Below are 8,419 nucleotides of genomic sequence, written 5' to 3'. Positions count from 1 at the left end.
CACCTCAATTAAAAAAAAAAAAACTTTAAACATCTATATGTATACAAATTTATAAATTTAAATTACAATATTTCTCAGTAACAGCTGATTTACATAAGAAATTTTAATGGAAATTAGAAAATATTTTCAACCAATGGGCTTTGAAATCATTCCATGTAAAAACTTGTAGAAGACAGAAAAGTAAGTATTTAGAGGAAAATTTAAGCCATAAGTGTACATATTAAATAAGAAGAAATTAAAATTAATGAGCTAAAGTCAATTTTGAAAAAGTGTAATAGAGAACTTAATGAAAGTAGAGAAAAAGTAAAAATTATAAAATAAATAAAAATCAAAGAAACAAGATTTAAACTATTACCCTTGAAGTTAATAGGTTAGAAAAACCACAATGATGGTACATAAAAAGAAATAAGCAATATTAGAGATGAAGTATGGGCCATAATTAAAGATAAAAGTAAAAATAACAATAAACTATAAATTATTCCAATTAATCACTAAACTTAGAAAAGGACAATGTCATAGAAAATACAGAAAATGTCACAGAAAATATTTATTGTCAAACATTTTGAGAACAATGTCTTAATAGTTTTATAGCTATTTAATAAACTTAATTAATTATCAAAATGCTAATCTGTGACCTAAGACCTAGAATTACATTAACATTTTGAATAATATTTAATTCATGTGAAAAGTGCAATATTAGAGAACACAAAATACATTAAGTAATGTAAAGGGTAATTGTAATTTTAATACTCATTACTACTAAGTATCCATACTTTGTAGCCCTCCAAGTAAATATATTTGTTTTATTTTAACTAATTCTGGTAATATTTTTTAAAATGCCATTAATCAGAGATTTTACCAATTCATATCCAATACTAAAACTATTAATTTCCATCTCTGAATATATTGATTTAGTTTTTTATTTTACGTTCATTTGTTCTTTATTTAAATTTATGCCCTCAAAGTTTTTCAGCGATATCCTGGTTCAGTATTAAACCTTTTATCTCTCCTGCACAGTCCCCAGCCTACGTAATGTAAGGTATTCTGAAAGAGTCAATGGAAAAGATGGTAGGTGGCTGCTGGCTCACTGTCTAACCGTGGCTTTTAGGGATTCAAAGTTATTCCTTCAACCTTTGTAAAGTGGTTAAAAGTTGGAATGATTCTTCCTTACACCTAGTTATGTTCTATTCACTCTTCCTGTTGATCTTCTAGGGTTGAAATCAGCCATAGATTGCTTATGTATTGGAAAGGTATGGTATTGTTTAATATATAATTCATTTAGTTGTGAGTTTTTTTGAGGCCTTGTCAACATGATTGATTTTAGATGTATTTTTTAAAATCATCTGACTTATTATTGGCAAACAAAATGATGGTTATCAGTAAAGTTCCACAGTCTAATTAAAAACAAACAAAAAACCATGAAATTGACCCTTCATTATTCTTTAGATTAAACTTAATTTTGAAGTAGAATAAGAAAGGACACTCCTTCTGAGTTACAGAGAAGAGAGAAAAAATTCACTGCCATCTGTTTAATGATACTAGCCATGATCACTTCACTCCCTCATGTATAACGAAGGCTATAAAATAAATTTATGCTGGCTAATGCACAGATGATCTCTCTTTAGATGAGTGATTTCCAATTCAATAATGTGCAAAATTACTTTCCTCATAATGAGAATATAAAATATTCCTTAAATTTATGCCATATAGCAAGTGCCCAAGTGACTGGATCAAAAGAAAGCATTGTATGAAAAGATTTCAGAAAGAAAACAGTTTCAATTACATATATACATGTATACATATATATAGAGAGAGAATTTAGCTTACTATATATGTAGAAATTCAAAACAAAAATGTACTGAAGGATTTCTTTGATCTTTAGTAATAATTATTTGATTCTATTTTTTAAAGAATGTTGACATTTCTCTATAATTGATATTTGTCCTTTAGGCTTCTTGTTATGGTAAGCCAGGTAGCGATGTGGACTGGAGAATAGCAATGTTCCTAAGGAAAAATGAGCTTTTGATTCTCTTTTAAATCCTTTTGTGGTGAAGTTCTTTCTGAAGGAAAGATGAGCCTGCCAAAATCACTTATCCTGTGTTCAATGCATGAGAGTCACTGTTACTGTTGGTTGCTTTGCTCCTGAAATAGGATTGTGTGTCTTCATCTTTTAATTGATAAAAAAATTTATTTAGTGATTTTGAAGATGAAAGTATCAATGCTTACTTAACTACTTTAATTACTAATTTCTTTTGTGTTGTGGTATTAGTAGAGTTATATATGTGAAATATTATAACTAGATTCTAATTAAATTAATTCTCTCTGAAAACCTTATCAATAGAATATTTTAAATGTCTTCTAGAAATAAACATAAATTTTATAATTTTTTGGTGATGTGTAAGGTTCAAATCATTGTTCTTCCAGGAATTGTGTATTTTCCTTAAATGAAGGAAATAAAGAGTGAGGATAAATTTTTATATATATATATACACACACACACACATTTATATATGTAACATATCGTACAAGATATGTATTTTATTCACCTATGAAAATATTTATAGCAACATATAAAGCTTATCAAATAAGCATTTTATGTTAAATGATATTCTAGAGTTCCTCTGTATATTGGAGAGGAAATGAAACTATTTGATATAGCAACATACAGGATGATAAAGTTTTACAAGACATGACTGAAGCATTTGCATAAGTCATAAAGTTCACACTAAAAATTGTACATTTCACCACTTTTCACACTTGAGAAAATCACTTTTCACAAATGAGGATTTATGGACTAACAGTCCAGCTAGACCCAATATAGCAATATAAAACATCATTTCTGAGGGGTTAGGACTCTACAGTGAAATTATAAAACATAATGTTTCTATTTTAAGTAAAATTTTTATGATACAATATTTCTTATGTTTCCTTAGTCATTTGTTTTTATTGTCATCAAACTCAAGCTATTGTTGATATCCAAGTAGGTTTTTAAGATAATTTTTAAGAGTACTAATAATGTTGAAAATGTCTACAATTTTGTAAATAATAAAACATAATAATGATATTTTTCTTTTAGATATCTCTTTGGACTCTGCAAAGTATATTCTCAAATATTATCTTATGTCATCAGAATGTATGTATTGAACTCAAATTTTTAAAATTCATATGTTCAGATTCTATCTTTTTCAAAATATCCAACAGAGATGCTAACTTAAGTAAAAGAAAAATAAACTAGTGTGAAAGAAATCAAATTTATGAAATTGAATTTTCTAAAAATCATGGTCAGAAATATTTTTCATATAACCTCATCTGGACCTGAAGAAAAGATAATTTTAAATAACTAAATATTCGATCAACATTTATTGGGTGTCTGCTAATACCATAAAATATATGTTTGCAGAAAAAATTTTTTATAGCAAGAGTATCAATACCTTTTCACATATGTACTTTTCAGTGTGTGAAAAGCACAAAAGGAATTGTAAACAAATGTATTATCCTGTAACATAGAAGTTTCCATCAATATTTTTGTCTTTTATTTCTTTCCATGAAAAATTTAATTATTAATGTTGTTTGTCTCTACAACTATTGAAATCCTACATATGGACACACTTAATATTCTGGAAAATTTATAATTTTAATTGAATGGTTAAAACTATTTCACAAATAGCACCATTTAATAATACTTTTAACTAAACAATCTTTATAATTAAAATGTAAAATTCATATAAATGAAATATGTAATATTTATAAATACAATGTAATGCATTATTATATAATATAATACAAATTATATTTATGTAAACTTACATACAATGTGATATGTTAAACATATATAAATGTTATATACAAATATATGAATAAATATTGTCCATGTTATCCAAGTTGCTAAACTAGGAAATTAATAAAATAAATGTGTGATGGCAAACAATTGGAATAGTTATACCAAAACTACAATATTCTTGAATTGGAAATATTCTGTCATTTTGGCATAAACTTATAAAGAAACTACTCTGGACTGTGTTCACTTTGATACTATCAATCACAAAATAAAAAATGAAAACATTTGTCCTTTAATTTTCACCATCTTAAATATAAATCTTATAGCAAATAAATTCTGACAAATTTATTTTGAAATTATAAAAACATTAAAATGTAACTGATTCAAATATCATTCCATATTTTAGCAAACATCAAATATGTATATACACATGTAGACGCACACACATAGATAATCATATATAATCTATGTCTTTAATAGATTAAAAATTATATTTTACAGTCATTTTCTTTATCATCACACTTCACATTTGCCAATAATTATCTTGATTATATTCATATTTGACAAAGTTTATGAAAATTCATATAATGTGAGAATAAAAAATGTTAAAAAATGTTAATACTCATTATTACAAGATGAATATTGTTCAGTCGATTACTAGAAATATGTAATGTGAAGCATTAATTTGGAACTTTATGTAAGTATTTTCTAATATGTAGGAAAACGAGTCTGATTAATGTTGAGATAGTAAGTTTGGAAACAAACAAATTTAATGGAAATTGCTCTGCCAAATTAAGTCATGCTGAAAAAGGCTATAATCTCTAATCTTAATCAAACAATTCAAAATGTTATTATCATCTGTGAAAATAACATTATGTAATTTATGGAAATCATTTGCAACTTATAACTCTAAAATAAGAAATCTGAAGATATTTCATCATATGAAAGGACCAGGTTTATTTTTTAAATCTACCTAGGGGAGAAAACTGATCTTCGATGATCAAAGACATTTTCTAAAAATATAAGTCTAGCATATTTTAAAGTTTGCCTCATTAAAACTCAGTAATGAAAATGGAAGTGTATAAAACTCAATTAAATAATGAAAGAACAAAAAAGTTAGTATGCTGAAATGACAAAAATATCTTTTATTTTTGTTTCATGGGGAAGTTGTGCAATTGCTTCATTAACTAAATATTTACAAATAATTTAAATATGTTATAATAAATTTGTAGTGAAATATTCAAAACAAGATTGGGACCATTATTCTAATTCACTGTGTTGGCAAAAATAAATAAAATATTCTGCGACCTTGGGCCAGTCTTCTTTTCTAAGTTTATATGTTCCTTCATCTGTAAAACATATCTGAGTCAAGAGGTCTGGTCATATACTCTCTAATTACTGGGTTTTATAAACTAATGGTGAATTTACTGTCACTGATAAATTGACTAGACAGCTGGTAATCACACTCAGGAACCACCGCTAATTTAAATTCAGACTTTTGGTGAATTAATTCTGTTTTAACTTTAAAGGTGTCTGTGTGTGTGTATGTGTGTGTGTGTGTGTGTGTGTGTGTGTGTGTGTAGTAAAAGTACTCTAGAAAATATCTGTACTTATTGAATTCTAAACACTAAAATTAATGCCATACTGTTTCTTTATGTTTACATTTCATATTATGGAACATGGCCACACAGTTCATCCACATAATTAACAAGAAAAGCAGTATATAGTGAAAACTGATGAGTTACAGGAAATGGTTCATCTAGTTCATTAAAATGCAGTAGAAGTTACTCATCACTCTCAGTTATAACCAAAAGTAGAAGATACATTTCCAATAGATACTGAAGGTCTACTTGTCATAACTTAACTGGTTTACATAACTTAATATTGTATCACACAAATGAAATTAGAACAAATATAACAAACTGCATGCTAAAAACTAAATGCATATATTAATAAATATATATTATAAAATAAAATATAGTAGTGAGGCTGTACTTCATCTTTGTAAACACTGGAGACTCATGCTGAGGAAGGATGACAAACTCCAGAAATTCTAATTTTCTTCTTTCTTTTAGAACAATTTATAATCTTCCTGAATAACAAATCAGTATGAGGGTGTTTTTAATGATCTGTAAAAGAAATGGTAAGAAAATATAGAGCACTTCTTTTTGTTTTGAGGAAAAAGGCTTGTGCAATTATTTGAGTTGTGAGCTTCATTAGCTGAATTTGTTTGCTTATGTTTGTATGTTTATTCAGAATCTGATTTTGGCAGATATATTCCAGAAAATGTCTAACCAGTGCCACTTACAGGTAGAAGCTTGGTACTCTTTGTTGCCGATAATAAAATTGGAGACTTCAAGTGAAAATTAAAATTTTGGAAAACAGATATAGCATTGTTTGCTGGAAGGTCTACCAATCCTTATATTGTTTTAAAATGAGATCATCAGTGATTTCAACAAATATGATTATTCTGTATTCAATTATGATATATGTCAGCATTTTTATTCAATATAAAACACATATTTATTATTCAATAAAATTACTGCTTCTATATGTATAAGTCAGTGAACTAATATTTTCCAAATGATGAATGCATGATGTTGAACAATAGAACTTATGTTAAAGGTCATTAAAAGTGCAAGATAAACCAATGGGTTGTAAATGAAGAGATAATACAAATGTAATCAATATAGTTTCTGATTCTGTAATAGCCACTAATAAATGACCACTTCCCTAATTGGCTATAGTATCAAAGTATATCCGCAATTATCTGGAAAGGCTACTAATATAATCTGTACTTTTCTAACTATGTAACTGTGCAACCAGATGTTCTTTATATACTCAACCAAAAAGTATTACAACAAATTTAATACACTTATATGGAAATATAGTGGTTGGTTTTCTATTAAACCAGATATTAAAAGATTGGCTAAAAAAAGAAAATAAGAAAGAAGGTAAAGTATTATGAGTCTTCCTATCTTTTGGTTTTTGAAAATAGATTTATTTTTCAATTAAATATGTGATATACTTATTCATATTTGAATTTATACACATGTATATATATAAAATGCATCTACTATTGCTGTTTAAAATAAGTGAATATATTGATGTTTTAAACTTTGAAATATACTGGTTTTCATTTCTAATGTAGTAATAGTAAATGCTTATAAATATAACCCTGATATAAACACATTGGGGTTCTCAATATATTTTAAGAGTCTAAAGGGACATATAACCAAACAGTTTTGAGAATAGATGAAACAAATAAAGCTACAGTGAAGTCACTATGTCAGAAAAATAATGTATACACACATATATTATTCTCTATATGAATAAAAGTTTTAAATAGTGCATAGAAGTGTTTGAAAGAAAGAAAGAAAAGAGAAGGAGAAAGCATGGGCAGAGAAAAGGGCAGGTTTCACAATGAAATTTTTTAATGTAAAAATAAATGTATTAAAACATTATTGTTAAGAGACAGACCCCCTGAACATTTCCATAGCCATCTGTCGATAGTAAATAAAAACATCTTATCTAAAACAAATTCATTACTTTGTATGTTTTCTTTTATTTTTTTCCCAGCTTTATTAAGGTATACTTATCAAAAAAAGTACGTATTTATAGGAGTACAATGTGATGTTCTGATATATGTGTACAGTATGAAATAATGCAATCAAGATAATTTACATATCCATTATCTCACATACTTATTTTTTTCTGTTGATAACATTTAAGATGTATTCTCAGCCATTTTTAACTATATATAGGTAATTGTTAACTATATATTCACTATGCTGTAAAACAGATCCTCAGAGCTTATTCATGTTGCTTTGTGAAACTTTGTAACCTTTGACCAACATCTCCCGCCCAGCCCCTCAACTCCTGGTGACCACCAATTTACAACGCATATATGAGTTCAAGGTTTGTAGATTCCACATATAAGTGACATCAAGGATTATTTGTCCCCCTGTGTCTGGTTTATTTCCCTTATCATAATATCATCCAGGTTCAACCATGTTGTCACAAATGCCAGGATGTTCTACTTTTTTAAAGGTGAACAATATTCATATGTGTGTTTATATGTGTGTCCATCGTGTGTGTATCCATTTTTCTATTGACAGACACATTTGTCGTTTCCATATCTTGGCCATTTAGGATAATCCTGCAATAATCATAGGAGCACAGATCTTTTTATATATCTGTTGGCCATCTGTGTGTCTTCTGTTTATGTTTTTTCATGTCCGTTGCCCATTTTTAATGAGGTTGTTTGTTTTTTGCTATCAGGTTAAGTTCTTTATATATTTTGGATATTATCCCATTTTCATATGTATGGTTGGCAATTATTTCCTCCTATCCTTAAATTGTCTCTTCACTCTGTTTCCATTGCTGTGCAATACCATTTGTCTGTTTAATCTTTGGGGTTCCATTCATAACAATAAATTATTGCTCAGAACAAAGTCAAGAAGATTTTCTATTATGCATTCTTCTAGCTTTTTTATAGCTTCAGGTGTTACTTTTAACTCTTTGATACATTTTTGGTTGAATTTTGTATATGACTTGACATAAGTATCCAATTTTATTCTTCTGCATATGAATATCCAGTTTTCCTAACACCGTTTATTGAAGAGAAAGCCCTGACTGTAT

The sequence above is a fragment of the Theropithecus gelada genome, chromosome 7b, assembly GCF_003255815.1.
Source record: "Theropithecus gelada isolate Dixy chromosome 7b, Tgel_1.0, whole genome shotgun sequence".
Classification (NCBI taxonomy): domain Eukaryota; kingdom Metazoa; phylum Chordata; class Mammalia; order Primates; family Cercopithecidae; genus Theropithecus; species Theropithecus gelada.
This window is presented reverse-complemented; position numbering follows the sequence as displayed.